We start from the raw sequence: 27,121 nt of genomic DNA on the forward strand, positions 1-27,121 counted from the left end.
TAACTATCCCACAGGCATCTGGATTGAGCCATTTCCAATTGGCTCCCTCCTTGTGAGTACTAAAGAACTCAGTTTACATTGTTTTTACTTGTACTGTATGATATTGCACTAGGTGCTTGTACACTATTTTTATCTCCACAGTTATTCCATTTGTTTCCATACCATCGTCTTTTACCCTGAACCGAACTATTCCACCCATTGTATGTATATTATTTAATAACACACAAAGAATGACATTTTGCCATGTTTTTATTGAACACACCATGTAAACATTCACAGTGCAGGTGGAAAAAGTATGTGAACCCTTGGATTTAGTAACTGGTTAAACCTCCTTTGGCAGCAATAACTTCAACCAAACGTTTCCTGTAGTTGCAGATCAGACGTGCACAACGGTCAGGAGTAATTCTTGACCATTCCTCTTTACAGAACTGTTTCAGTTCAGCAATATTCTTGCGATGTCTGGTTTGAATCGCTTTCTTGAGGTCATGCCACAGCATCTCAATCGGGTTGAGGTCAGGACTCTGACTGTGCCACTTCAGAAGACGTATTTTCTTCTGTTTAAGCCATTCTGATGTTGATTTACTTCTATGCTTTGGGTCATTGTCCTATTGCAACACCCCTCTTCTGTTGAGCTTCAGCTGGTAGACAGATGGCCTTAAGTTCTCCTGCAAAATGTCTTGATAAACTTGGGAATTCATTTTTCCTTCGATGATAGCAATCCGTCCATGCCCTGATGCAGTAAAGCAGCCCCAAACCATGATGCTCTCACCACCATACTTCACAGTTGGGATGAGGTTTTGATGTTGCTGTGCTGTGCCTCTTTTTCGCCAGACATAGTGTTGTGTGATTCTTCCAAACAACTCAACTTTGGTTTCATCTGTCCATAGAATATTTTTCCAGTACTGCTGTGGAACATCCAGGTGCTCTTGTGCAAACTGTAAACATGCAGCAATGTTTTGTTTGGACAGCAGTGGCTTCCTCTGTGGTATCCTCCCATGAAATCCATTCTTGTTTAGTGTTTTACGCATTGTAGATTCGCTAACAGGGATGTTAGCATTTGCCAGTGACTTTTGTAAGTCTTTAGCTGACACTCTAGGATTCTTCTTCACCTCATTGAGCAGTCTGCGCTGTGCTCTTGCAGTCATCTTTACAGGACGGCCACTCCTATGGAGAGTAGCAGCAGTGCTGAACTTTCTCCATTTATAGACAATTTGTCCTACTGTGGACTGATGAACAGCAAGGCTTTTGGAGATACTTTTATAACCCTTTCCAGCTTTATGCAAGTCAACAATTCTTAATCGTAGGTCTTCTGAGACCTCTTTTGTGCGAGGCATCAGTTACATCAGGCAATGCTTCTTGTGAAAAGCAAACCCAGAACTGGTGTGTGTAGGGAAGGGCAGCTGTAACCAACACCTCCAATCTCATCTCATTGATTGAACTCCACGAGTGGGCTGCTGCAATTTTTGTTAGTCACTGGTTCAGGGACGTGTGGCCTCAAGAAGCACTTGCCTTACCGGCAGGGCCGCCATCAGAAATTCTGGGGCCTCTAACACAGCTCAAGGTCTGGGCCCCCAGGGGCCCGCCTCCAAACCACGCCTCCAAATCCCGCCCACAGGAATACACACACACAGACACAAAAGGACACAGACACACACACAGAAAGATACACAAATACTGAAACAAACATACACACATACAGGCATACTGACACACATATACTGAAACAGACACACACATACAGTTGCAAGAAAAAGTATGTGAACCCTTTGGAATTATATGGATTTCTGCACAAATTGGTCATACAATGTGATCTGATCATCATCTAAGTCACAATAACAGGAGAGTGCTCGGTCAGTGGGGGAATGAACATGGGGAGCTGTTCTACTCTGCTAGGAAGTGCTTCCACATGATTAAAATCAGCTATGGCTGGGACTATGGTGTCATAATCAGGCACGCCGGGTAGGAGTTAGTGTAGCCTGGAAATGAAGGATCTCCCTTGTGGCATGATACACATCGCAAAATTTAGGTATCCCACATGGTTTAACCCCAAAGACTTCCTCCAGCTCCAGATCTCCAGGTCGCACAGTGGTATTCAGCTTCTGAAATGGAGTGTCAGGAAGTGCAGATTGATGTCAGGCATGTATGCTGCAGATTGGCTAGAGTGGTCAGTTGACGCTCTAAGCCAATCGCTAGTTCCCGGTTCATAAAAATGTTTACTTTTTTATGAATGGGAAGTTACTGATTGGCTTAAAGTGCCAGCTAACCGCTCTAGCCAATCAGAGGCCTTATGATGTGGTGTCCAGAATAAAGTGGAGGGTTCACTTCACTTGTGTAGCGGTACTTACCCTCTCCAGGGGCCGGCCGGGGTCCTCTCTTCTCGCCGCGCGCGGTCCTGCTCCTGCACGAGCCGCGCGAGGCTCAGCCAACGATAAGATCAGTCAGGCGGGCAGTGACCGCGAGAAGCGGTCACGTGTCCCGCCCGACACTAAGAGCGCGCCGCGCGTCTCGGGCGCGCTCTTAAAGGGACAGTGGGAGACTAAATTAGAATCAGTCTCCCATTGGCCCCTGTCATGCCACGTTCCCCATACACTCACGTTTTGGGGGCGTGGATATGACAAGGGCCAATCAAAGTGAACTTTAGGGTATTTATACTCACCTGTTTCCCTTGCTCCTTGCCCTATCGTGGTTTCTTCCAGTTCCCTTTAGTGCTTGTATCGTTCAGTTGGTTTTTTGGTGCTTGACCTTGGCTTTGTTCCTGACTCCGCTCTCTCCTTATCCTTGCTTGCTTATCCGCTGTTTTGTCCTCTGTGTACCAGTCCTCGGCTTGTTCTACGTTACGCTGTCTCTCAGTTCCCTTGACCTCGGCTTGTTCTAGACTCTGTCTTTCTTACTCGTCCTAGTCCGGCCATTCTAAGGTCCGGTAAGACGAACCCTGGTTTCTTGTCTCTTGACTATTGAACTATTCCTGCGTGTTGGGGTATATTACCGTGACAACTTGTCCTTCCTGCTCCTTGTCATCTCCTTCATTTGACACAGTCTTCTCTTTTTTCTGACACTGTCTTCTCTCCTCCTTGACTCCTTCTGCTCCTTTTCCTTTCTGCTATTTTCTGCTTATTGTGCGCCCTTCTGCTCCTTTCTCTTTCTGATCTATTTCTGCTCCTTGCAGACCCTTTTTGCTCCCTCTCCTACTTTACCTTTACGCTCCTTCTGCCCCTTCGAGCTCCTTACTACCTTTATTCTGCTCCTTCTCATATTTTACCTTTGTGCTCCTTCTGATTATTTCTGCTACTTCTGTCTCCTTCTGTCCCTTCCAGCTCCTTGGTGCCCCTTTCTGCTCCCTGCAGATCCTTCCTGCCCCTTGCAGACCCTTCCTTCTTCTTGCAGACCCTTCCTCCTTCTTGCTGACAATTCCTGCTTCTTGCTGACCCTTCCTGCTCTTTGCTTACCCTTCCTGCTCATTTCTGCTTCTTATCCTACTTTATCTTTGTGCTCCTTCTGCCCCTTACAGCTCATTGCTGACCCTTTCTGCTCCTTGATGTCCCATCCTGCTCATTTCTGTTCCTTCTCCTTTCTGCTCCTTCTCCTACTTTGTGACCCTTTGTGCTCCTTATTCCCCTTCCTGCTCCTTACTGCCATTTCCAGCTCCTTGCTGACCCTTTCTGCTCCTTGCTGTCCCTCCTTGCTCTTTGCGGCTCCGTTCTGCACCTTCTCCTCCTATACCGTTGTGCTCCTTCTGCACCTTGCTGCCCCTTTCTGCTCCTTGCTGCCCCCTTCTGCTCCTTGCTGCCCTTTCTGCTCTTTGCTGTCCCTTCCCGTTTCTTTCTGCTCCTTCTCCTACTTTACCTTTGTGCTCCTTATTTCCCTTCCTGCTCCTTACTGCCATTTCCAGCTCCATGCTGACCCTTTCTGCTCCTTGCTGTCCCTCCTTGCTCTTTGCTGCACCGTTCTGCACCTTCTCCTCCTTTACCGTTGTGCTCCTTCTGCACCTTGCTGCCCCTTTCTGCTCCTTGCTGCCCCCTTCTGCTCCTTGCTGCCCTTTCTGCTCCTTGCTGTCCCTTCCTGTTTCTTTCTGCTCCTTCTCCTACTTTACCTTTGTGCTCCTTGCTGTCCCTTCCTACTCTTTGCTGCCCCGTTCTGCACCTTCTCCTCCTTTACCGTTGTGCTCCTTCTGCACCTTGCTGCCCCTTTCTGCTCCTTGCTGCCCCCTTCTGCTCCTTGCTGTGCCTTCCTGTTTCTTTCTGCTCCTTCTCCTGCTTTACCTTTGTGCTCCTTCTGATATTTTCTGCTCTTTCAGCTTTGTGATCCTTCTGTCTTTCCCTGCTTCCGTTGCCCCTTTCTGCTCCTTGCTGACCCTTCCTGCTCATTTCTATTCATTTCTGCTCATTCTCCCACTTTACCTTTGTACTCCTTCTGAATCTTTCTGTTCCTTTACCTTTGTGCTCCTTCTGTCACTTTCTGCTATTTGCAGACCATTCCTTCTCCTTGCAGACCCTTCCTACTCCTTGCTGCCCCTTCCTGCTCCATGCTGACCCTTCCAGCTCATTGCTGACACTTTCTGCTCCTTGCTGCTTCTTCTCCTACTTCACCTTTGTGCTCCTTCTGATTATTTCTGCTCCTTTACCTTTGTGCTCCCTCTGTCCCTTCCTTGCAGACCCTTACTGTTCATTGCAGGCCCTTCCTGCTCCTTGCTTACCCTTCCTGCTCATTTATATTCCTTTCTGCTCCTTCTCCTACTTAACCTTTTGCACTCCTTGCTGCCCCTTTCTGCACCTTTCTGCTCTTTTGCCTACTTTACCTTTGTGCTCCTTCTTATTATTTCTGCTCCTTTAACTTTGTGCTCCTTCTGTCCCTTTCTGCTCTTTGCAGACCCTACCTTCTCCTTGCAGACCCTTCCTGCTCCTTGATGCCCCTTCCTGATCCTTGAGGACCTTTCCTGCTCCTTGCTGACCCTTCCTGCTAATTTCTGCTCCTTCTCCTACTTTACATTTGTGTTCCTTCCTCCCCCCCATCCCTCACTTTCCTTATCTATAGGTTGTCTACCCCTTATCTACCTGATCTATAGGCTGTCTCCCCCCCCTCTCCCCTCATCCCTCACTTACCTGACATATAGGCTGTCTCTCCCCTCCCTATTCCTCACTTACCTGATCTGTAGGCTGCCCCCCCATCTCTCACTTACCTGATCTGTAGGCTGTCTCTGCAGTCTGGAAGTTGCTGTCTGCATGTGCTGCTCCCCTGCGGATTCAGTCAGGAGAGAGAATCAGGGATAAGATGTAGTTTCCTATCCCTGTCTCTCTCCATACACAGCGCCTAATGGCCAGCGCCGGTATTGCACTGTATATTCAATCACACGAAAAATAGCAGAACAAGCTGAAAAATCAAGGGGGGGGCAAGTGATAGTAATTTCCCTACCTTTCGTGTTTGAAGGTGCAGGTGCTGGGCCTGGAGTGTGAGGTGCGCTGGTAACCATAGGGATTAGGGCTTCTATATTGGTCATTCTCTCGTTAAGTAACTGAAGGGTTGACAAGATGGATGACAAAGTGTCTTGAAAGTGGCCCTAATAGGAACTAGAACTTAAAAGTATTAGGGGCAGCTCCTGTCCCTTGCAGCCAGTTCTCTATCCCTGGCTGAGGCTTGTCTTATGAAAAAGCAGCGTAAATTTAACCGTATATAACCAATAACCGGATGAGATAGACCCTGAGTAGAAAGCTGGAGGGATGATGCAGGTTTAAAGATGCCTATTTAAAAGAGGATCAATTATTAACTAATGATAAGTGGAGTAATGGTTATATCCTAGTGTATATATGTATATATAAACGTACCCTTAATTGAGCCTAAGAGAGAGAACTCTTACAGTATACGAGTCGCTTATGGGCACCTGAAAGAAAAATAGGGGATATGTGTAATAAGTAGGAATGTATAAATGTAATTACAGAATGAAAAAAATATTATTTTATTTCTTTACCTAATTGTGTAGTAGTAACTCTATGTGTCTTAAGTTTGTCAAAGGTATTGTTTGCCAAAGCTGGAAACAGATAGCACAACAGAAGATTTGTAAGATATCGTATAGAGGTTCCCGAACATTGGATGTAATAAGACAAGCCCCTTAATTGAGCTTAACGTGTAAACGTAAAAAGGCAGTACGAGGCCTTGATGTACCAGTTATGATTGATTGTGGGCGTAAGGAAATGGAAATACCTGAAACAAATTGTCCAGAAGAACAACGCTGTCCCAGGTTTTACCAGGAGCTTGCTAATAATAGAAATAGGCACCTAAGATACACGTATGATATAAGGACAATATAAGTACCGTGCAAAGGAAATCTGTATATAAAGACTAGTATATAATTGTGTTTAAGCTATCTAACAAATGTACTAAATAGCAATAGTGAAAGATTTATTTGAAATAGTATCCCGTGAGACAGAATCCAGACAATTAGTGAGAAACATCATTACCGTGCGGGTGGAGTTTATTATGTTAGTAACCCGGGTAGGCTGGTGCACAAGTTAAATAAACCATGTAGCAGGGGATAGTGAGGAAAGTTATGTGCAGGGCTCATTAGATCTAGGGAACTAATCTACAAATATGTGCAAGAACAAAACTGAAGTGTCTGTGATATTTAAGTAATATCTAGGAACTGCTTAGACCGAACAGTTAAACTGTTCTAATTGTGAATTACCCAACATGAATCGTGACTTTATGCAAAATTATATGATATATGATATAGCCAAAGTACAAATGATAGAGTGTGCAACCGTACGGCTTAATTGACCGAATGCACTGAGTGTAAGAGACAGAGGAACAGCTTTAACAGTGATTTAAACTAAATATATATTAACAAATAGCTTTAAACTAAATGGAATATTAAACAAATGGAATTAAACTAATGGTATTAAATGAATGAAATTAAACAAAAGGCTTTAAACGAATGCTTTAAACGAAATGATTTAAACTAAATGGATTCATACGAATTGATTTAAACTAATTGATATAAACAAAAAGGATTGATCAAAAAGATTAAACAAATTACCATTTTAACAAATGGATTAACCTAACAGAATATAAACGAACAGAGTTTCACGAACGGCATAAATTATGCGAAACAGAGGGAGCCAATCCTTGCATTTGTTAAGCCCAAACGCGGGAACGCCGCGAATGGGTTCCCACGTGTACATACGTGTGCGTGCCACGTCTTGTGGCCGGAAGCCGGTTACAGAGTCGAGAACCGGGTTGGAGGCCCTGCGGGCGGATGGAGCCCCAAATAAAGCTTCAAGCCAGGTTTGGGGAGCTGCAAGCCGGGTCAGAAAGGCTAAAGTCGAGTCCGTGGCTGCTGCTGGAACAAATGGAAGGCCGAGAAAAATGGAAATGCTGGAAGTGTTCTAACAGGAGCCAGCATAGGAAAAGCTCCTCCCACAAATTCAGGCCTATGGCCTTTTACATATATGATTTCATTATAAGTGTACTTTGAGATATATACACATATATCTCAAAATACACTTATAAATAAATCATATATATGCCTTATATATGTATAATATATTCTAAAATACTTTAATTATAATTAGTGATGTCCCGAACGGTTCGCTGGCGAATAGTTCCTGGCAAACATAGCTTGTTCGCGTTCGCCACGGATGGCGAACATATGCGATGTTCGGTCCGCCCCCTATTCGTCATAATTGAGTAAACTTTGACCCTGTACCTCACAGTCAACAGACACATTCCAGCCAATCAGCAGCAGACCCTCCCTCCCAGACCCTCCCACCTCCTAGACAGCATACAATTTAGATTAATTCTGAAGCTGCATTCATTTTTTTTGTATTTTTATTATTATTATTTTTTTGTGTGTTTGTGTTTATTATATATTATCCTCCCCATAGCCAGTAACCTGTGTTTATTATACATTATCCCCCATAGCCAGTAACCTGTGTTTATTATACATTATCCCCCCATAGCCAGTAACCTGTGTTTATTATACATTATCCCCCCATAGCCAGTAACCTGTGTTTATTATACATTACCCCTCATAGCCAGTAACCTGTGTTTATTATACATTATCCCCCCCTATAGCCAGTAACCTGTGTTTATTATACATTATCCTCCCATAGCCAGTAACCTGTGTTTATTATACATTATCCCCCCATAGCCAGTAACCTGTGCTTATTATACATTATCCTCCCATAGCCAGTAACCTGTGTTTATTATACATTATCCCTCCCATAGCCAGTAACCTGTGTTCATTATACATTATCCCCCATAGTCATTTATCGTTGGACCTGGGCAGCATGATGTCTTAGGCCGGCCCAGAGAGTGAGTGAGTGAGTGAATAATATAATATATATGTTCAGAAGCATATTAGTAATATATGTAAATCGGGTTCATGCAAAGAGGGTGAAAAGGTATTAAAGAAAAACACACTTATTGCATCAAATTTACAAAGCCAAACTTTTAAAAGCTTTCCTCATTTCTTTCTCGTGATGAGGAATATATCGGTTGTAGACTGAGGATTTCCATCTGCCCAATCTTTTAATAATATGCACTGGAGTGTCAGTGTTGAAGGAGACCGAAGCTGCCCCTATTCTAAATGAAAGACCTGAGACATGGATACAACCCAATCTTAGGAGTAGTGTTCTGATGTAGAAGATGAATTTAGCCGTAGTCAGAGGGATTCAGTGAGAGTAGCGGTGAAATGTGAGTGGCATGACTGAGTGTGGGTAAGTAAGAGTCAAGTATTTTAACTGGGCACTAGTTCTAGGTGGGATAAAGTGGTATAGCGGATGGATGAGTAGTTTGATTAGTTTTAGAGGTTTGTAGAGATTGTTTGTTGAAGTCTATGGCGGTTCGCCGGGTTCGCCCGTTTGCGAACATTTGTGGAAAATTTTATGTTCGCGACATCACTAATTATAATATATTATGCATATATAGGAAATAAAAGTGTGTATGTATATATACACACACACACACACACACAGACACACACTTATTATATACACTTGTATTATCTGTATATGTGTGTGTATAGACAGTCAGGTCCATAAATATTGGGACATCGACACAATTCTAATCTCTTTGGCTCTATACACCAACACAATGGGTTTGAAATGAAACAAACAAGATGTGCTTTAACTGCAGAGTTTCAGCTTTATTTGAGTATTTACATCCAAATCAGGTGAACGGTGTAGGAATTACAACAGTTTGTATATTTGCCTCCCACTTTTTAAGGGACCAAAAGTAATGGGACAGATTAACAGTCATAAATCAAACTTTCACTTTTTAATAGATGGTTGCAAATCCTTTGCAGTCAATTACAGCCTGAAGTCTGGAACGCATAGACATCACCAGACGCTGGGTTTCATCCCTGGTGATGCTCTACCAGGCCTCTACTGCAACTGTCTTCAGTTCCTGCTTGTTCTTGGGGCATTTTCCCTTCAGTTTTGTCTTCATTAAGTGAAATGCATGCTCAATCGGATTCAGGTCAGGTGATTGACTTGGCCATTGCATAAAATTCCACTTCTTTCCCTTAAAAAACTCTTTGGTTGCTTTTGCAGTATGCTTCGGGTCATTGTCCATCTGGCTGAATATGAGCAGATAATATTGCCCGAAACACTTCAGAATTCATCCTGCTGCTGTTGTCAGCAGTAACATCATCAATAAATTCAAGAGAACCAGTTCCATTGGCAGCCATACATGCCCACGCCATGACACTACCACCACCATGCTTCACTGATGAGGTGGTATGCTTTGGATCATGAGCAGTTCCTTTCCTTCTCCATACTCTTCTCTTCCAATCACTCTGGTACAAGTTGATCTTGGTCTCATCTGTCCATAGGATGTTGTTCCAGAACTGTGAAGGCTTTTTTAGATGTTGTTTGGCAAACTCTAATCTGGCCTTCCTGTTTTTGAGGCTCACCAATGGTTTACATCTTGTGGTGAACCCTCTGTATCCACTCTGGTGAAGTCTTCTCTTGATTGTTGACTTTGTGTAACGAGAATATACCCCAACACGCAGGATACAGCTAAACAGAAGACAACACAGAGGGGAGATACGTCTACCGGACCTTAGAGTGGCCGGACTCGATGTATCTAGGAGAAGTACAGAGTCAGGAACGATCCGAGGTTAAGGGCACAAAGAGACAGCGAAAACTAGGACTAGCCGGGGTCTGGTACACAGTAAACAGCAAGCCGGCAAACAGAACAGATAAGGATAAAGAGATAACATAGTCAGAAACAAAGCCAAGGTCAATACGAAAGAACACAACTGAACACAAGCGCTAAAAGGAACTGCAACAGAAACCACGATAGGGCAAGGAACTAAGGGAAAGAGGTATGAATATATAACTAAACATCTATTTTGATTGGTCCCTGTCATATCCACGCCCCCAAAAGGTAATTGTATGGGGAGTGTGGCATGACAGGGACCAATGGGAGGCCTTTTCTAATTTAGGCTCCCACTGTCCCTTTAAGAGCGCGCCCGAGACTCGCGGCGCGATCTTAGAGTCAGGCGGGACACGTGACCGCTTCTCGCGGTCACTGCCCGCCTTCCAGTTCCAGCCGTCGGATGAGCCGCGCGCGGATCGTGCAGCAGCAGAGCCACGCGCGGCTTGAACAGAGGACCCCGGCCAGCACCTGGAAAGGATAAGTACCGCTACACTTTGACACACATTCACCTACCTCCTGGAGAGTGTTCTTGATCTGGCCAACTGTTGTGAAGGGTGTTTTCTTCACCAGGGAAAGAATTCTTCGGTCATCCACCACAGTTGTTTTCCGTGGTCTTCCCGGTCTTTTGGTGTTGCTGAGCTCACCTGTGCGTTCTTTCTTTTTAAGGATGTTCCAAACAGTTGATTTGGCCACACCTAATGTTTTTGCTATCTCTCTGATGGGTTTGTTTTGTTTTTTCAGCCTAATGATGGCTTGCTTCACTGATAGTGACAGCTCTTTGGATCTCATATTGAGAGTTGACAGCAACAGATTCTAAATGCAAATAGCACACTTGAAATGAACTCTGGACCTTTTATCTGCTCCTTGTAAATGGGATAATGAGGGAATAACACACACCTGGCCATGGAACAGCTGAGCAGCCAATTGTCCCATTACTTTTGGTCCCTTGAAAAGTGGAAGGCAGATATACAAACTGCTGTAATTCCTACACCGTTCATCTGATTTGGATGTAAATACCCTCAAATTAAAGCTGAAAGTCTGCAGTTAAAGCACATCTTGTTCAGTTCATTTCAAATCCATTGTGGTGGTGTATAGAGCCAAAAAGATTAGAATTGTGTCGATGTCCCAGTATTTATGGACCTGACTGTATATATATATATATATATATATATATATATATATATATATATATACGCATATATACATACATACACACTTATTATATGTGTGTGTGTGTGTATATACACACATATATACACACACAAACACGTATTATATATATAATATATATATATATATATATATATATATATATATATATAATATATATAATATTTATATATAATATATAAATTGTAAAAAAAATCTTAAAAAAAAAAAAAAAAAAAGACTGGAAATACCCCATTTCGAATACCATGGGTTGTCTTTATTTGAAAATGGTGTGCCATGATGGGGTTATTTCACATTCCTGGGCTACCATATGGTCTCAAAAGGCAACACAGACCCAGCAACCAATATGTCAAACTGAATTGGGCAAGCCCTATATTGGCCCTGTAACTTTCTTAAACAGCATAAAACCTGTACATGGGGTATTGTTATACTCGGAAGACTTCACTGAACACAAATATGAGTATTTTAAACAGAAAAACTTGTCACGACTATGAAATCACCAGTAAAAGTGCAGTTTTTGGGTAAAAAAATGCAAAAAACAAATAAAAATGCTAACTTTGGCCAGCGTTTGTGACTAAGTGGCTACTACACAAGACTGGAAATACCCCATTTGGATTACCGTGGGTTGCCAACATTTGAAAATGGTATGCCATGGTGGGGTTATTTCACATTCCTGGGCTACCATATGGTCTCAACAGGCAACACAGACCCAGCAAACCAATCTGGGAAACTGAATTGGGCAAGCCCTATATTAACCCTGTACTTTCCAAAACACCATAAGACCTGTACATGGAGGGTATTGTTATACTCGGGGGACTTCGCTGAACACAAATATGAGCATTTAAAACAGTAAAACTTGGGGGCGGAGCCTAGCGCTAGACACGAACGGATGCAATACTACAGAGCTCCGGGCAATCGACAAATAATCTATGCCAAACCGAGGCCTCATGGTACCATCGGAAGCACAAACCACCCTTCTGGGCTACTCTACAGGACAAGCCACAGGCTGATGCCTTTTTTGTTCCCACTAATGGGTAAGAAGACCTGTGAGGCGTCTGAGGTAGTGGGGCAATTCAGTAGAGGGAACTGGGGCCTACATCTCCTACCACACCACAAGGCTTGCACCGGAAATTACGGTACAGGGAACATACCAAGACACACGCCTGCTGACTAGTACCGCTGAACCGGACAGTCACAACATGGGACGAAGGTCCCAGAGACCCCCACAGACTACCAGCAGAAGAACACAAGACATAGGCGACCTGCTGCAGCAACCGATGGCACCCAAGATGGTCCCTCAAGATGAAAGTGAGCAGTCTGGGGCTGAACATGATCTGCCAGCCACACACCTAACCAAGGGGACACTGGCAAACAGGGACAATCACACCCCGGCTACCAAACAAGACATAGCCGACTTGTTAATGGAAATGAGGCAAATGCACGCAGCAGACATGGAACTGCTGAGGACGGAAATACAGGCGGTAACTGCATGTACTCAGGCCTCTGAAGAGGACATACCAGACCTGAAACAGGAGGTGAAGGGGCTAAAGGAACACCTCCTACACATACAGGCATCTCAGTCCACCCTCACCATGAGAATATATCTGTCAGAGGACCGCAACAGACGCACTAATTTAAAAATAAGGGGGATACCGGATAGCGTGGACTCTACTGAATTGCCCCACTACCTCAGACGCCTCACAGCCACACTCCTACCGTACTCCCAAGCCAAAAAGTTCACACTAGATGGCTTCTCTCGGATCCGAAAGGCCAGACAAGCACCAGACAGCGCTCCTCAAGATGTCATTATCCAGGGCCACTCTGTGGCGGACAAACTCAAGATCCTCACAGCAGTCAGAGGAAAGACTCCACTTGCATTATAATCATCCCATATCACCTTTTATCAGGACTTAACTCAAAACACGCTGCTGTGGTGCAGGTCCCTGGATCAAGTGACAAGCCAACTGCGCGAAGCCAAAATTGAATACAAATGGACTTTACCAAGGACTTTGACCATATCCAATGAGGGTACCACTTACAGTCTCTCATTGCTTCAAGAGGCTGGACAGTTCCTGCAAACATTGGTAATCCCCACACGAACCGCAGCACAAGCAACCCCCACGTTATCACACGCCTGGGACCCTGACAGAACGACTCCTTTCGTCCCCAGGAACACGTGGAATCGTGGAGATCTGACTTGAACTGCAACGTCTCAGCCAGCATCCACTACATTATTTTATTTTATTGCATGTTGTTCTCTGATGTTTCCTTTATACATTTAACTTAACTGATAAGCTAAGATACACCATACGCATTAATGTTCCTTCACTAGAGCAGGTACACTTTGGCACGTAGACCCAGTCTTAGCCGGTATCACTACCATAACAGGAGCCCTTGTTCCCCACAGGAAGGCAGCAGGCTCCCGGAGACTACATCCTCCCCCCCCCGCGACCTCCACGGTAAGGGGTCAACATTCACCCTACCGGACGGACACGGCAACACTATAGGGCTTAAAGGGTGACAAACACCCACTTGCAGAAAGACGAGAACTCGCGGACTAAACACTGCTAACCCACAGACGTAAACATAACTAAGCAATGACATTCACACGCACAACCAGTACCACCACGGGACATACAAGGGGGCTCATGCATACAATCGGCCAATCCACGACAGACAAATCACTGACAACCACAAGGGTTGCCCACCCCCCACACCACTACAACCCTAGGAATCAGTGGATATAGTTTCAAACCTAATATGTACCACAACCTTTCCTTAGTTCGACCCCAGTTGACTCTTGTTTAAATAAAAAAAATTCAGAATTTGCAGATACCACATGCTGTATCTATAGGATAGACATATGCCTAACTACTCTGTGATGTCATAAGTAAACCATGAAACCCGGAAGGCTGTTGTGGCCACATGGGCTGTACTGTAACTTTTGATTCCTGGGCTGCTATATGGCCTCAAAGGCAACATAGCCCCAGCAAACCAATCTAGCAAATTTCAATGTGCAAACATAAAAAAGGGGAAAGCCCTATATTTGACCCCTGCAAGTTTGCAAAAACCCATAAAACCTTTACATTGGGGGCACTGTTGTACTCGGGAGATGTTGCTGAACACATATTGGGGTGTTCTTTGTCAGTAACACATAACATAAACTGAGAATCCAGGCCTAAAGTACAATGTGAGAGAAAAATAACACAAAAGAATGACTAACCAAAGGTTTGACAAAGACTGGTGGTATAATTACTGCATGGAAAGTATTATACCACCATTTGAAATACCCTAGGGGTCTACTTTTGAAAAATATATGGATTGATGGGATAAATTACATTGGCTGGCTTCAAAAATGTCCCAAAAAGGACATGGGTGCATGATGACAAGTTGGAAAACCCAAAACACCTATACATGGGGTGTATCACTGTACTCAGGAGATGTTGCTGAACCCATATTGGGGTGTTCTTTGGAAGTAACCCTTAAAGTTCTCCGCAGATGTATTCTTAAATTGCTATTTGTGTCAAAAAAATCATTAATTATAATTTTATTTTTTTAATTTGGCATAGATTGGTGGTAAAATGGTTGCATGAAAAGAATCAAAATACCCCAAGTTTAATATCTTATGTTGTCTTCTTTTAAAAAATATATACATGTGAAGGGTTATTCAGGGATTCCTGACATATATCAGTGTTACAATTAATTTTAAAAAAATGGTTTGGAAATAGCAAAGTGCTACTTGTACTTATAGCCCTACAACTTTCCAAAAAAAGAACATGTTAACATTGGGTATTTCTAAACTCAGGACAAAATTTTGAAACTATTTAATACGGGTGTTTTTTGGCGGTTGTAGATGCTTAACAGATTTTAACAGAGGGAGTCAAAGTTAGAAAAAGTTTTTTTTTGAGCAGCCCCCTTCTCATAAATGGCCCTATGGTGGCATCTATTACCTAGCAGGGGGTAAGAAATTACTATTAAATTAAACGAGGGACATAGGATCCCCCCGGCCTCAGGGTCAGGGTGACTAGGGGCTTGGGGACCCCTAGTCACCTGGGGATGAGGGTATTTTTTCATTTAGCCCCCACCCGTTGCCAATGGTGGGGGCCCTAAATGACTATTGTTTCCTCCCCGGCCCCCACCATTGGCAACGGGTGGGGGCTAAATGAAAAAATACCCTCATCCCCAGGTGACTAGGGGTCCCCAAGCCCCTAGTCACCCTAGTCACCCCCACCTAAAAAGAAAACTAAAGCTCTACCTACCCCCCTCACCATAAAAGTAATGAGGGGGGAACAATAAAACTAAATGCCTGTAAATACAAAAAAAACCCTACCATTTGATGTCTTCTATTTTTTAGCCCCCAAAAAGGCCAGATTAAAATCCATAAATCCTGTCGAACTTATAAAATAAAAAAAGACCTGAGCGCAAAAAAAAACATGCCAAAAAAAACCCAACCTGACGCTTAAAAAAATAATAGCGCTCTGATTGGTTAGTTTTAGCAAACCAATAGGAATGCTCTGATAGGTAAATAGTGAGCCTTACAGGTGACCAATCAGGTAAGGCTCACTATTTACCTATGAGAGCACTCCTATTAGTTGGCTTAAACCAACCAATCAGAGCGCTCTTAGTCAAATTGCAGGGCGTGGGAAGGCTTTAGGCTCAGTTTACGTGGCGCCCTCCCTGGGTAAAGATGGATTATTATTTTTTTACGTCAGGTTCTTTTTTTTCGGCATGTTTTTTTTTTTTGCACTCGGGTCTTTTTTATTTTATAAATTCGACAGGCTTTATGGATTTTAATTTGGTTTTAGAAAATAGTTTTAGAAAGGTATTTAGTTTTATTTTTCTCCATTCACTATTGTTAGGGTGAGTGGGGTAGGTAGGGCTTTAATTTTTTTTTTTGTGTGGGACGTGACTAGGGGCTTGGGGACCCCTAGTCATCTGGGCAGGGGAGGTGCTTTTTCATATAGTCCCACCTGTCGCCCATAGGTACGGGCCAGGGGAAGACAATAGGTCCCCCCCCATTGCCTTCTAGTGCCCCCACCCACCGCTCATGGGTGGGGGCTGTGGAGGGGAAGACAATAGGTCCCCCCCATTGTCTGTTAGGGCCCCCACCCGCAGCTCATGGGTGGGGGCCAAGGGGGACCCTATGTACCTTTTTTAGTTAAATAGCCCCCACTCACGGGGATCAGGGTGGGACACTATGTCCCCCGCACTAGTTAATAGGTGCCCCACCAATGGGCCATTCACTAGAAGGGCTGCTTACTGTATAGTATACATGCCTCTACGTGCGGCATAGCGAGTAGGGGAATTCCGGAGATCTCAATCTCCCTTATGTTAATATAGGGGCGATTTTGACCCCCTTAGAGTGAGGGAGGACATAGGGGGCTTAGGAAGTGGCGGGGAGCACTGCTTCCTGTTGCTTCTATTTTTACATATTACAAGGAGAGAGCTGCGTGCCCGTAGCTCCCTCCTTGTAATAAACTAAACAAACACAATCCTACATTCTGTGTTTGTTTGTCTGAAATTTATTTTCATTAATTTGTCTTTCTGACAAATGAATGAATGGATGAAATTCCCGTCTGAATTTCAGACAATAGCAAATGCCCAAGTGTTTAACTGGTCATGCATGGGAATTTCATAGCACTAACTAGTGTGGGCAGATAGCGTATCCCACAGGGACTTAATCTGCCCACACAAAGATAAAAAGTGGGTCTAGGGGCATTTGGTGATGACTAGGGGGGCAATTAGATGTAGTGGAGTCGGGAGGGGGGTAAAAAAAACAGATGCGGACATGACAGTGCCACTTTAATGATCTAAAATACATAATAACAGAGAGAAATCTAGTGCAGCATTGTAGTACACAGAAATTATATATAAAACTCCTGTTGAAATACCACTCCAAACTATTGAGCCTAGGGGTGATCTGACCCTCGTGTGCGCTGGATCCAAATGATGAAAATATGTGGACTCATGAATGATAAATCAATACTTTATTCCAAATGTATTAAATAGCATGGAAATTAAGCTCTCAGTACTGTGGTGTATATAGTCTCTGGCTTGAAAAAGCTCAGAGAGGTGGGGCAAAATGTGCGTAGTGTGCTGAACACAGAAGTATACTTGGAGACACATTGTGTGGATTTGGAGATATCCTGGCTGATGCAGTGAAGAAAGAGCGCACTCGGAAGGCATCATACAGAGCCAGAGACTATATACACCACAGTACTGAGAGCCTAGCTTCCATGCTTTTTCATTTTTTATACATTTGGAATAAAGTATCGATTTATTGATTAGCTGGTGGTGAATCCACATATTTTCATCATCCAGCACACATGAGGGTCTGATCATCCCTAGGCTCAATAGCTTGGAGTGAACTTCAACCACTCCACATTTGTGAGTTTATTTTCAACAGGATTTTATATATAATTTCTGTGTACAACAACGCTGCACTAGATTTCTCTCTGTTTTTTATATGTATTTTAGATCATTAAGATCATCATATCAATATCTGTGCAAGTTTATTTTATACTACTCACTTTACAACAGTGTGTTTTGTGACACTCATAGGTAGCAAGATTGTTTCCTTTTTAGTTGGAAACATTTGGTCACTTGACTTTTAATCTACACTCACACTGTTGGGTTTAAATTTCGATTGCGCACCTATATATTAGATTTACTTCAACTTGGCCTTGTGTTTAGGGTCATTGTCATGCTGGAAAGTCCAAGAGCATCCCATGTGCAGCCTTCTTGCAGAAGAATGCAAATTGTCTGTCAGTATTTTCTGATAACATGCTGCATTTATCTTGCCATAAAGATGCCCAGTGCCTTTAGAGCTCATACAAACAGGTAATCAATCAATCAAACAGAGTGGTATAACATCAACTGGATTATAACAAGCAGAACCAAATGTAAAGGCACCAAGCAACCAGAGATCTACCTTTAAATAGTGAAATATTAGGATAAGGTGGTGGATAAAGAACAGTTCTCCAATAGACATGGGGTATGGGAATTTATTTAAACCATTTCCCAGAGCACATAAGGAGATAGGGGGTGGGATTGAGCAGGTACACCTGCATCCATCACCTGCAGAACATGGGTGAGAGGATGGAAGGACAATTAAGCTGGACCACTGTGGGAGATAGAGTACTGCTGGACCCCCACCTGTTAATTAAAAAATAACATTTACCTTGTGCTCCTCAGCAGATCAACTAATGTATTTATTGGTACACATTTCATAAAAATACCATTACAATACTATTACCATGACAACATTATATTCAACGAATTTATCACTTTTATTTCTATTTTTGCTTTTCTGATTTTTGTTTGCCATTTTTTTCTGACCCTGTTAGAAGTATTGCAAGATAAAGGATACCATGTCATTTATAATCATTTATAATCCCCATTGTATTTGCAGAAGATACATATATATATAAAAAAGAAAAACAATGTAAATTTACCTAACTTTATTTTAGGCTTCCCTGAACAGCAACCTTTGCATGTAATAGCTACATCTAGCCATCCTATTCTAGCAATGTATCCCTAGATTTAAATACATGTTACCTTGTTATCTTTTTCTTTTCTTAAGAACATGGCAGTGAAGGAGTTAAGCAGATATGAACATTTTCAGGTTCATGTACAACTTTTTCTTTAAAGACATCTGCTGAATTTCTTGTCTCTGTAGTAATGCACTCTTAATAAGGAGGAGCTGGTGCAGAGTTCCACAATATGATATAATTATATATCGTTTCACTTATCACCTGAAGTGCAGCTCTTAGTCTCACAGTTGGTATATTTTTTTCACTCCCCTAACTTGCCACTGCCTTCCTGGCATTAATCAGTACTTGTTAATTACCAAGTACACCTGGCATGTTACTCTCTAGTTCACATACTTAAAGACCCTGATGTTATCATTCCACGTTTTCTCACGTGCTTTATTTGTTACAGTCCAAACATTTCAATACTTTCATTGCTGTTTTCTTTTTTTTTTTCTTGTGATTATTTTCTGAATTAAGTCTCAATAACTTTAATTCTTCTTCCCCAGTCTGATTACAGAGTTCGTGTTGCACTGACCTATGGTACCACTTCCACATCTGCCTATTATCTGGTTTGCTTTACTGACTCACATTCCCTGCAGCCACAAAGCAGCCATCATCTGCTCACAACATGTTAAGGAAAATGCTGGAAGTTTTTCTTTCTTTCTTTTTTTTTTTTGCAGAGATATAAACCTCATTATAATTTCAGTTTAATGCTATGAATGCTGCAGCATACGATTTGTGACAGCTCACAGTTACACAGGCTCCACCTCCTTACTACGTGGGCTTCAAAAAAAAGTTTTTTTTTATTTAGGTAGTCTCTGGATGGGTAAGACGTGGCACTTCTAGAATCTAATTCTGGCTTCCAGCAGCAAGTCAGTAGGTGAGTATATTTTAGCATAATGAAAAAAACAAAAAACGCTTTAGCCTAGTTTATTATTTATTATGAATACAATTCATAATGACTTGTGCATTTTTGACTTACATTAATTTGAAGAAACATGTATGTTAAATTAACCATTCAGTAAAATGTTAATAAAAATACAATACAAATTAATTTCAGGTGTATTTAGTTCACTCATTAGTAAATGCAATTTGACATCACCATCATATCCTCACTGTACAGTAATAATGTTGCTCTGAAGTTTTTTTTGTTTTTATCTTGCACCCTGCTTGCTATAAGCATTGTACTTATTAGTGTGAAGTGTTTACCATGCCTCACTGGAGTTAGACATATAGATTTGATTTTTTTTGCTGCACTTAAATCAATATTAATTTCTTTAGGGACTTTATTAACTTCCACATGTCATGTTTAGCTGATACTAATTAACTTATGTGATCCTAGACTTTCTGTGTTTTTATTTGTACCATAAAATGTAGGGCAATATTTATTATCTATCAGCATGGATTCCATAAATCAGTTAACCTTATGTTAGCTTTTCATATTTGAAAACATGCACTGTGGATACTTTGCAGAGCTAATCAAATTATACACAGTGAGCACTTGAAATCCGATTCTTATGAAATTTTACTTGAGCTAGCTTAAAATATTAAATATTACAGGCACATTTTGAAAGAACAGGCAGATTCACTTTAGGTAGGTACATGAAAGTAATACTACTAACAAAAAGTTTATGATAGTTAGAATATCACTGGTAAAAAGGATGAAAAAAGGGGTACGGTCTTTCATTTCCCGAAAATGCCATCCATTTCCTGATTTGCCAGTGTTCTTTACATTCAAGAGTTAACTGGATCAGATTGATGGGTGAGTTTACCTTTTTTATTTTATTTTCTGTAATTGTAGCTGGAGAAGTTGAAAGTAGAAGTGCATTACAAAAAAAAAAATGAAGAAAGAAGAGAACGTGCTGGTGAGATGTAAATATGTAAATATCTTGCACAATATATTGGGATGTAATACTGTTAATAATAAAATCAGAATTTTTTAAAATTTGCAAAACTATCGCTAAAGTGTCAACTGCTGTGTAAATGGGGAAAATGATGAAAAATTGGATACAGATTTCATTTCCCGAAAATGCCATCCATTTCCTGATATTCCAGTGTACTTTTCATTTAAGAATTAACATGTATCAGACTGATAGGTGAGTTTAAAGGGATACTATAGTCACCCAGACCACTTCAGCTCAATGAAGTGGTCTGGGTGCCAGGTCCCTCAGGTTTTAACCCTGCAGATGCCTTCATCACGCAGAGCATCCATAGAAAAGCATTGAAAAATGCTTTCCTATTGACAGCTTGAATGCGCGTGCGGCACATGCCGTGCATGCGCATTCGGCTCCGCTGACGTCAGACGGGGGAGCTGACGTCAGCGGGGGAGGAGAGGTCACCAGTGGGAGCCCGGCGCTGGAAAAAGGTAAGCTGCTGAAGGGGTTTTAACCCCTTCAGCCCAGCGGGAGGGGGAACCTGAGGGTGAGGGCACCGTCAGGGCACTATAGTGTCAGGAAAACCGCTTAGTTTTCCTGACACTATAGTGATCCTTTAACTTTTTCTGGTTTTCTCTAATTTTAACCAGACAAGTGGAGAACGAAACTATGACATGAGGATTTATTGGTAAGATGTAAACAACTTAAATAACTCATGTAATAAATTGGTACATAAAACTACTAATAATGAAACATTGTATAACTAATGTGTAAATGGTGAAAATGATGAAAAATGGGGTACGGATTTAATTTCCCGAAAATGCCATTCATTTCCTGATTTTCCAGTGTGCTTTTCATTCAAGAGTTAACTGGATCAGATTGATTGGTGAGTTTAACTTTTCCTATTTTTCTGTAACTCTAGCTGGAGAAATTGAAAGTAGAAGTGCATTACAAAATACATGAATAAAGAAGAGAATGTGTTGGTGAGATGTAAATATTTTATACTATATATTGAAATGTAATACTATTAATAATAAAATAAGAAGTATTTAAGATTTGCCAAACTATCGCTAAAGTGTTAACTGTTGTGTAAATGGTGAAAATGATGAAAAATGGGGTACGGATTTAATTTCCTGAAAATGCCATCCATTTCCTGATTTTCCAGTACGCTTTTCATTCAATAATTAACATATATTAGACTGATGGGTGAGTTTAACTTTTTCGTTTTTTGTAGAATTTTATCCAGACAAGTGGAGAACGGAACTATGACACAAGAAGCATTTAAAAAAAAGAGGATTTATTGGTAAGATGTAAACAACTTAAATAGCTCATGTAATATTTTGATACATAAAACTACTACTATTAATGAAACATTGTATAACTACTGTGTAAATTGTGAAAATGATGAAAAATGGGGTACGGATTTAATTTCCTGAAAATGCCATCCATTTCCTGATTTTCCAGTGCGCTTTTCATTCAAGAGTTAACTGGATCAGATTTATTGGTGAGTTTAACTTTTCCTATTTTTCTGTAACTCTAGCTGGAGAAATTGAAAGTAGAAGTGCATTACAAAAAACATGAAGAAAGAAGAGAATGTGTTGGTGAGATGTAAATATTTTATACAATATATTGAAATGTAATACTATTAATAATAAAATAAGAAGTATTTAAGATTTGCCCAACTATCGCTAAAGTGTCAACTGTTGTGTAAATGGTGAAAATGATGAAAAATGGGGTACGGATTTAATTTCCTGAAAATGCCATCCATTTCCTGATTTTCCAGTACGCTTTTCATTCAATAATTAACATATATTAGACTGATGGGTGAGTTTAACTTTTTCGTTTTTTGTAGAATTTTAGCCAGACAAGTGGAGAACAGAACTATGACACAAGAAGCATTTAAAAAGGGGGGATTTATTGGTAAGATATAAACAACTTAAATAGCTCATGTAATATACTGGTGCATAGAACTAGGAAAACGGATTGTTTTCCTGGCACTGGGGTTTCCCTTTAATGAAACATTGTAGAACTACTGTGTAAATTGTGAAAATGATGAAAAATGGGGTACGGATTAAATTTCCTGAAAATGCCATCCATTTCCTGATTTTCCAGTGCGCTTTTTATTCAATAATTAATATATATCAGACTGATGGGTGAGTTTAACTTTTTTGTTTTTTGTAGAATTTTATCCAGACAAGTGGAGAACGGAACTATGACACAAGAAGCATTTAAAAAAAAAAGAGGATTTATTGGTAAGATGTAAACAACTTAAATAGCTCATGTAATATTTTGATACATAAAACTACTACTATTAATGAAACATTGTTTAACTACTGTGTAAATTGTGAAAATGATGAAAAATGGGGAACGGATTTAATTTCCTGAAAATGCCATCCATTTCCTGATTTGTCACTGCACGTTTCATTCAAGAGTTAACTGGATCAGATTGATTGGTGAGTTTATCTTTTTCTATTTTCTGTAACTCTAGCTGGAGAAATTGAAAGTAGAAGTGCATTACAAAATACATGAAGAAAGAAGAGAATGTGTTGGTGAGATGTAAATATTTTATACAATATATTGAAATGTAATACTATTAATAATAAAATAAGAAGTATTTAAGATTTGCCCAACTATCGCTAAAGTGTCAACTGTTGTGTAAATGGTGAAAATGATGAAAAATGGGGTACGGATTTAATTTCCTGAAAATGCCATCCATTTCCTGATTTTCCAGTGTGCTTTTCATTCAATAATTAACATATATCAGACTGATGGGTGAGTTTAACTTTTTCGTTTTTTGTAGAATTTTAGCCAGACAAGTGGAGAACGGAACTATGACACAAGAAGCATTTAAAAAAAAGAGGATTTATTGGTAAGATGTAAACAACTTAAATAGCTCATGTAATATTTTGATACATAAAACTACTACTATTAATGAAACATTGTATAACTACTGTGTAAATTGTGAAAATGATGAAAAATGGGGTACGGATTTAATTTCCTGAAAATGCCATCCATTTCCTGATTTTCCAGTGCGCTTTTCATTCAAGAGTTAACTGGATCAGATTTATTGGTGAGTTTAACTTTTCCTATTTTTCTGTAACTCTAGCTGGAGAAATTGAAAGTAGAAGTGCATTACAAAAAACATGAAGAAAGAAGAGAATGTGTTGGTGAGATGTAAATATTTTATACAATATATTGAAATGTAATACTATTAATAATAAAATAAGAAGTATTTAAGATTTGCCAAACTATCGCTAAAGTGTCAACTGTTGTGTAAATGGTGAAAATGATGAAAAATGGGGTACGGATTTAATTTCCTGAAAATGCCATCCATTTCCTGATTTTCCAGTGCGCTTTTCATTCAATAATTAACATATATTAGACTGATGGGTGAGTTTAACTTTTTCGTTTTTTGTAGAATTTTAGCCAGACAAGTGGAGAACAGAACTATGACACAAGAAGCATTTAAAAAGGGGGGATTTATTGGTAAGATATAAACAACTTAAATAGCTCATGTAATATACTGGTGCATAGAACTAGGAAAACGGATTGTTTTCCTGGCACTGGGGTTTCCCTTTAATGAAACATTGTAGAACTACTGTGTAAATTGTGAAAATGATGAAAAATGGGGTACGGATTAAATTTCCTGAAAATGCCATCCATTTCCTGATTTTCCAGTGCGCTTTTTATTCAATAATTAATATATATCAGACTGATGGGTGAGTTTAACTTTTTTGTTTTTTGTAGAATTTTATCCAGACAAGTGGAGAACGGAACTATGACACAAGAAGCATTTAAAAAAAAAAGAGGATTTATTGGTAAGATGTAAACAACTTAAATAGCTCATGTAATATTTTGATACATAAAACTACTACTATTAATGTAACATTGTTTAACTACTGTGTAAATTGTGAAAATGATGAAAAATGGGGAACGGATTTAATTTCCTGAAAATGCCATCCATTTCCTGATTTGTCACTGCACGTTTCATTCAAGAGTTAACTGGATCAGATTGATTGGTGAGTTTATCTTTTTCTATTTTCTGTAACTCTAGCTGGAGAAATTGAAAGTAGAAGTGCATTACAAAATACATGAAGAAAGAAGAGAATGTGTTGGTGAGATGTAAATATTTTATACAATATATTGAAATGTAATACTATTAATAATAAAATAAGAAGTATTTAAGATTTGCCCAACTATCGCTAAAGTGTCAACTGTTGTGTAAATGGTGAAAATGATGAAAAATGGGGTACGGATTTAATTTCCTGAAAATGACATCCATTTCCTGATTTTCCAGTGTGCTTTTCATTCAATAATTAACATATATCAGACTGATGGGTGAGTTTAACTTTTTCGTTTTTTGTAGAATTTTAGCCAGACAAGTGGAGAACAGAACTATGACACAAGAAGCATTTTAAAAATGGGGATTTATTGGTAAGATATAAACAACTTAAATAGCTCATGTAATATACTGGTACATAAAACTAGGAAAACTGATTTTTTTTTCCTGGCACTGGAGTTTCCCTTTAATGAAACATTGTAGAACTACTGTGTAAATTGTGAAAATGATAAAAAATGGGGTACGGATTAAATTTCCTGAAAATGCCATCCATTTCCTGATTTTCCAGTGCGCTTTTCATTCAATAATTATCATATATCAGACTGATGGGTGAGTTTAACTTTTTCGTTTTTTGGAGAATTTTATTCAGACAAGTGGAGAACGGAACTATGACACAAGAAGCTTTTTAAAAAAAGAGGATTTATTGGTAAGATGTAAACAACTTAAATAGCTCATGTAATATTTTGATACATAAAACTACTATTATTAATGAAACATTGTATAACTACTGTGTAAATTGTGAAAATGATGAAAAATGGGGTACGGATTTAATTTCCTGAAAATGCCATCCATTTCCTGATTTGCCACTGCACTTTTCATTCAAGAGTTAACTGGATCAGATTGATTGGTGAATTTAACTTTTCCTATTTTTCTGTAACTCTAGCTGGAGAAATTGAAAGTAGAAGTGCATTACAAAATACATGAAGAAAGAAGAGAATGTGTTGGTGAGATGTAAATATTTTATACAATATATTGAAATGTAATACTATTAATAATAAAATAAGAAGTATTTAAGATTTGCCAAACTATCGCTAAAGTGTCAACTGTTGTGTAAATTGTGAAAATGATGAAAAATGGGGTACGGATTAAAGTTCCTGAAAATGCCATCCATTTCTTATTTTCCAGTGCGCTTTTCATTCAATAATTAACATATATCAGACTGATAGGTGAGTTTAACTTTTTTTGTTTTTGTAGAATTTTAGCCAGACAAGTGGAGAACGGAACTATGACACAAGAAGCATTTTAAAAAAGGGGATTTATTGGTAAGATGTAAACAACTTAAATAGCTCATGTAATATATTGGTACATAAAACTACTATTAATGAAACATTGTATAACTACTGTGTAAATTGTGAAAATGTTGAAAAAGAGGGTACAGATTAAATTTCCTGAAAATGCCATCCATTTCCTGATTTTCCAGTGTGCTTTTCATTCAATAATTAACATATATCAGACTGATGGGTGATTTTAACTTTTTAGTTTTTTGTAGAATTTTAGCCAGACAAGTGGAGAACGGAACTATGACACAAGAAGCTTTTTAAAAAAAAGAGGATTTATTGGTAAGATGTAAACAACTTAAATAGCTCATGTAATATTTTGATACATAAAACTACTACTATTAATGAAACATTGTATAACTACTGTGTAAATTGTGAAAATGATGAAAAATGGGGTACGGATTAAATTTTCTGAAAATGCCATCCATTTCCTGATTTGCCACTGCACTTTTCATTCAAGAGTTAACTGGGTCAGACTGATAGGTTTACCTTGTCCCGTGTTTTACAATTTTAGCTGGGCAAGTGATGGATGGAACAATGACAGAAGAAGTATCGTAAAAAAAGAAATTTTTTTTGGTATGATGTAAACATGTCAAATAGCTCATTTAATATATAGGTTTGCAATGTTACTAGTAATGAGAATTTATGTAACTACTGTGTAAATGGTGAAAATTATGGAAAATTGGCAAAAGATTTTATTTCCGAAAATGCCATCCACTTCCTGATTTGCTAGTGTGTTTTGTATTCAATAGTTAACTTGGTTTATTGATCAGATTATTGGGTGACTTTATTTTTTACTATAATTTTAGCTGGCCAAGTGAAGAATGGAACTGCAGTATAAGAAGAAGTATAGAGGAAGAGAGTATATTGATAGGGCTTAAATAGTGAATATATATTTTAATGGAATGCTACTAATAATAAAAGTAGATATATGTTATGTGTTTTTTAGTGAAAATTATTAAGGTATTTGAAACTGCAATGCATTTGAAAATTTGA

At 39.8% G+C, this 27,121-nt stretch overlaps 1 long non-coding RNA gene and 19 other non-coding genes across 41 annotated transcripts; all 20 read left to right on the forward strand.

The window, feature by feature from the left end:
• The first annotated feature begins 19,686 nt into the window (after positions 1 to 19,686).
• Positions 19,687 to 26,598, forward strand: LOC134608810 (uncharacterized). Of its 22 annotated transcripts, none has more exons than XR_010090763.1 (14): positions 19,687 to 19,734; positions 20,656 to 20,719; positions 21,651 to 21,711; positions 21,963 to 22,038; positions 22,275 to 22,336; positions 22,910 to 22,980; positions 23,217 to 23,277; positions 23,529 to 23,597; positions 23,835 to 23,895; positions 24,147 to 24,214; positions 24,783 to 24,843; positions 25,095 to 25,162; positions 25,732 to 25,792; positions 26,043 to 26,287. It is a non-coding gene; the product is annotated as an uncharacterized LOC134608810 (long non-coding RNA). The 22 variants fall into 22 exon arrangements; XR_010090760.1 differs by having other exon boundaries at positions 22,275 to 22,329; XR_010090755.1 differs by lacking the exon at positions 22,910 to 22,980 and adding an exon at positions 22,581 to 22,648 and having other exon boundaries at positions 21,963 to 22,031; positions 22,269 to 22,329.
• On the forward strand, positions 20,506 to 20,574 carry LOC134609546 (small nucleolar RNA SNORD123). The gene has a single exon (XR_010090827.1). It is a non-coding gene; the product is annotated as a small nucleolar RNA SNORD123 (small nucleolar RNA).
• Positions 20,840 to 20,907, forward strand: LOC134609552 (small nucleolar RNA SNORD123). The gene has a single exon (XR_010090832.1). It is a non-coding gene; the product is annotated as a small nucleolar RNA SNORD123 (small nucleolar RNA).
• On the forward strand, positions 21,505 to 21,572 carry LOC134609539 (small nucleolar RNA SNORD123). Its single transcript, XR_010090821.1, has one exon. It is a non-coding gene; the product is annotated as a small nucleolar RNA SNORD123 (small nucleolar RNA).
• LOC134609533 (small nucleolar RNA SNORD123) lies at positions 21,824 to 21,891 on the forward strand. The gene has a single exon (XR_010090815.1). It is a non-coding gene; the product is annotated as a small nucleolar RNA SNORD123 (small nucleolar RNA).
• LOC134609542 (small nucleolar RNA SNORD123) lies at positions 22,123 to 22,190 on the forward strand. Its single transcript, XR_010090823.1, has one exon. It is a non-coding gene; the product is annotated as a small nucleolar RNA SNORD123 (small nucleolar RNA).
• LOC134609534 (small nucleolar RNA SNORD123) lies at positions 22,442 to 22,509 on the forward strand. The gene has a single exon (XR_010090816.1). It is a non-coding gene; the product is annotated as a small nucleolar RNA SNORD123 (small nucleolar RNA).
• Positions 22,771 to 22,838, forward strand: LOC134609544 (small nucleolar RNA SNORD123). Its single transcript, XR_010090825.1, has one exon. It is a non-coding gene; the product is annotated as a small nucleolar RNA SNORD123 (small nucleolar RNA).
• Positions 23,072 to 23,142, forward strand: LOC134609547 (small nucleolar RNA SNORD123). Its single transcript, XR_010090828.1, has one exon. It is a non-coding gene; the product is annotated as a small nucleolar RNA SNORD123 (small nucleolar RNA).
• Positions 23,390 to 23,457, forward strand: LOC134609535 (small nucleolar RNA SNORD123). The gene has a single exon (XR_010090817.1). It is a non-coding gene; the product is annotated as a small nucleolar RNA SNORD123 (small nucleolar RNA).
• Positions 23,689 to 23,756, forward strand: LOC134609543 (small nucleolar RNA SNORD123). The gene has a single exon (XR_010090824.1). It is a non-coding gene; the product is annotated as a small nucleolar RNA SNORD123 (small nucleolar RNA).
• Positions 24,008 to 24,075, forward strand: LOC134609536 (small nucleolar RNA SNORD123). Its single transcript, XR_010090818.1, has one exon. It is a non-coding gene; the product is annotated as a small nucleolar RNA SNORD123 (small nucleolar RNA).
• Positions 24,337 to 24,404, forward strand: LOC134609545 (small nucleolar RNA SNORD123). The gene has a single exon (XR_010090826.1). It is a non-coding gene; the product is annotated as a small nucleolar RNA SNORD123 (small nucleolar RNA).
• Positions 24,638 to 24,708, forward strand: LOC134609548 (small nucleolar RNA SNORD123). The gene has a single exon (XR_010090829.1). It is a non-coding gene; the product is annotated as a small nucleolar RNA SNORD123 (small nucleolar RNA).
• Positions 24,956 to 25,023, forward strand: LOC134609537 (small nucleolar RNA SNORD123). Its single transcript, XR_010090819.1, has one exon. It is a non-coding gene; the product is annotated as a small nucleolar RNA SNORD123 (small nucleolar RNA).
• Positions 25,287 to 25,354, forward strand: LOC134609549 (small nucleolar RNA SNORD123). Its single transcript, XR_010090830.1, has one exon. It is a non-coding gene; the product is annotated as a small nucleolar RNA SNORD123 (small nucleolar RNA).
• Positions 25,586 to 25,653, forward strand: LOC134609538 (small nucleolar RNA SNORD123). The gene has a single exon (XR_010090820.1). It is a non-coding gene; the product is annotated as a small nucleolar RNA SNORD123 (small nucleolar RNA).
• LOC134609550 (small nucleolar RNA SNORD123) lies at positions 25,905 to 25,972 on the forward strand. The gene has a single exon (XR_010090831.1). It is a non-coding gene; the product is annotated as a small nucleolar RNA SNORD123 (small nucleolar RNA).
• On the forward strand, positions 26,199 to 26,266 carry LOC134609553 (small nucleolar RNA SNORD123). The gene has a single exon (XR_010090833.1). It is a non-coding gene; the product is annotated as a small nucleolar RNA SNORD123 (small nucleolar RNA).
• LOC134609541 (small nucleolar RNA SNORD123) lies at positions 26,499 to 26,566 on the forward strand. Its single transcript, XR_010090822.1, has one exon. It is a non-coding gene; the product is annotated as a small nucleolar RNA SNORD123 (small nucleolar RNA).
• Positions 26,599 to 27,121: the final 523 nt, after the last annotated feature.

This window comes from Pelobates fuscus, chromosome 4 (genome assembly GCF_036172605.1).
Source record: "Pelobates fuscus isolate aPelFus1 chromosome 4, aPelFus1.pri, whole genome shotgun sequence".
Lineage (NCBI taxonomy): Eukaryota > Metazoa > Chordata > Amphibia > Anura > Pelobatidae > Pelobates > Pelobates fuscus.